Source organism: Haplochromis burtoni, unplaced genomic scaffold (genome assembly GCF_018398535.1).
Source record: "Haplochromis burtoni strain Fernald_Lab_line unplaced genomic scaffold, NCSU_Asbu1 Contig_556, whole genome shotgun sequence".
In the NCBI taxonomy this organism is placed as follows: domain Eukaryota; kingdom Metazoa; phylum Chordata; class Actinopteri; order Cichliformes; family Cichlidae; genus Haplochromis; species Haplochromis burtoni.
The window spans coordinates 57099-60317 of record NW_024582917.1 but is presented as its reverse complement, the minus strand read 5'-3'; positions in this window follow the sequence as shown (position 1 = coordinate 60317).

Here is a 3219-nt window from a genome sequence, read left to right as displayed (position 1 = left end):
TGACAAATGGATGATTATCCCTCTTCACATTACAATACAATCAGTGCAAGACATTTAAGTACAATAGCTCTTAAAGACAGCCTGACAAATGAAGGAATCACTGAGAAACTCAACAAGTTCAAAACCCTGTCAGAGCTTCTTTGTCTTATTCTAGCGTTTATCCGATCTTATTGCCAAGAAAGAGAGGAAGATAACATAGCACAGACTGAAATGAAGCAACCACACCATAAGAATATGTATGACCTGCAGGACTTAGACCCCCCTGCTGCTGACACTTTATTTTATTGTACTGTAGTTGAGAGCAGATTTGCATTTTGCTCCAATCAATTAAAAAGAGGAGGATAGGTTTTCCTCACATTCAGCATTGCTTTTAAATATGTGGTTGATCTCATACCCAAAGGGAAGTTATTATACAAAGAGTCATCCTTTAAACACATCTTTGATCTTCACTCTTCATTCCCACAAAGAATGCTTTAGCAGTCACAATAAATTAACATGAGACTAAAAACATCTGACACTGATGGAACCAAATTCAAAAGTGGTATTAGATTTTAATTACAGGGAAACCTGTATTGTTGTATTAAAAAATGCTTATATATGGAGCATGATTTGATGGGAGGTATTTCCCCGTTACTGGTCTACATTTCTTTGGATCGAATTATTTTTATCGATATGCAAATGAAGTTTAAAAGCAGAGAGGGTGTCTGCTGTTCCACAGAAGATGACCTGCAAGAGGGAGGCTCTGTCTCTGCCACTCTACTTTTAAAAACTCAACCACAAGCATGCCAGCAGTCTGAGAGCAAAGAGCTCAATTGGGACAATATGGTATTACGAGGTCTTTATGATATGATTATTCAAAACCTTGAAAGTGAGAAGAAGGATTTTAAATTCCGTTTTTATTTTAACAGGTAGTCACAGACGAGAAGCTAATATGGGTGAATATAGATACAGTTAATTAGAAACTGACGGGAAAAAAAATATGAAAAAGGGGCCTAAAATATTAAACTGTGACAGAGCTATGAGGTTGTAAGCACCTCTGGCAGAACATAAATAGCGTAACATGTAGCTTTAATGTTAAAGATGGCAATCATCAGCAAGCTTCCACTGCAACATTATTTCACATTGATGGAAAACACAGATACTACATCATTACTGCTTCTGAGCAAACCCCACTTTCCACTCAAGTACCATCTCTGTGAGTGAGACAAAGAGGGTTTTGTGCACAAAGCTGCCCTGCTGCCAAAGACAATACAATGTGGAAGCCGTACCTGTCTGCACTCTTCCTGACTTGTGGAAAGTGGCATTTATTTACAAGATAGGACTGGTCTTGGATCACTTTGGGTAATATGATTAATGCACCCACAGGCTTCACTTGTAATAATTAAAGGCTTGAACTGTAGCTAGGCTCTGGCTCCTGGCTATATTGTGAAGAGAAAAGAGAAGCATTTATGTGGCTCTGTGACTCAAACTGTGTGCAATGAAAGAGCCAACTGTGCTGAAGAGTGTTGAAGGGCATGAATTCACATGTGCTCTCTTAGAAGCACATTCATATATCATATTGAAAGGCCTACACATGAGGAGATTGCATTCTAAATCAGACATGCATATGCAGATGTTTTAGCACACTCTCATACAATAAAAACAGCTGTGCTTTCTGCAGAGGTGGACTTTCTATCTTGATAATAATGCTTTGTTTTTAGCTTGACATTTGTGCAGTTGAGGATAAACCAGGATTGGGGTAGTTTTACATGAACACTTTTACAGTAGCACAGAAATAACCCGTAATATAAAGAGACCTATAAAATCCATACTTTTAGCGGTGAGAAACTGATTCTTGACTGGAATCTGTTTGACAGACAGTTAACTTGGCTTGAACGATTATTGCCTGTGAGTGGAAATACTCCTCTGCGTCATAACATTTACCTCAAGTCATCATCAGGCAGATGAAGGCACAATAGCTGGCAGTGTATCTTGCTCTCTGTGCTGTACCCTACTCTGTTATTAAAGATCATTAAACAGGCAAATATGACAGATGATGAGGAAGACAGCCCACCCCAAAAAGAAGCCTTTTAAAATCCCATCTATTTTTTGCCCACTCCACAAAACCAATTTCTGCTGCAGTATTAAGCTGTCAGTTGTAAGTGTGGCGCCACAGACTCACAGTCAGGCCCCAAAATATGGGGTCCAGAGGAGGGGAAGGGGGGTGTTGGGAAGCGGGATAGACTGTGGGTGAGTGTGTTAAAGTAAGCTCATGGTGCCGTTTGCTTTATGTCTTGCTGGGAATGGAAATGTGAACATGTCGCAATAAGTCACTCATAATTTTTACAGCACTCTCCTATTGATACTTTTTCCACATGTCCCTTAGAGTTATAGTGCCGCTACATGTTTTTCAAAATCCTATGTTCTCAGCTGGCAAAGAAGCTGCTGCCTATCAATCCTTACATAAATAAATAAAAAACAACTGTAATGAGGGCTCTATTTATAATTCCTTATTTTTATGCCTTTCTCCTTTTCTCCGCTCTCTCAGCAACATTCTTTTACCAAATTACTGTCCTCCTTCCAGCTTTCTGCCATCTTCTTTGGTGTTAATCAGCCAAAGAAAAGCTTTGACTAATGGGCTGGGGGAGATTACCATCAGGCTATCACAAATTCAAGAGACAGAAATGAACATACATACACATATAAATTCACAAACCCTGTGATGAAACTGTGTTTTGATCTGTTGCCTTAGTGCTTAATGTTTGACTGGAGTTATGCACATGAAGGAAAGGAAAGAACACATCATTAAGAGAAAACATTGTTTGATATTAGCAGAATATGGAATAATAACCTCCATGTTGAAAGCATTACCATTTTTCTTAATGTTATATCTCTTATACTGAGCACGCACTCTAGAGAGCAATTTTTGAAAGTGTAAATATTAACAACAAAATTATACCATATATAACAAATTATCAACAATACAAAACAGCAGCTGGTGTACAATGATTATTTTTTAGTTTTCCAAAATGTCATAGTTACAGTTATAGCATCATGGTGTTGAGTTAGACAATAATTGGTAAAGAGAGCCATCTTGTGAACATCTGCATGAAGTGCCTGGTTTGGTTAATCATATCAATGTATGTCAAATGAAGAATATAGTTACACCTGGGAGAAAATTGCATTGTCAGGTGTGGAGAATAAATACGGCACATTGTTAAACATCGGTTTGGAGAACAA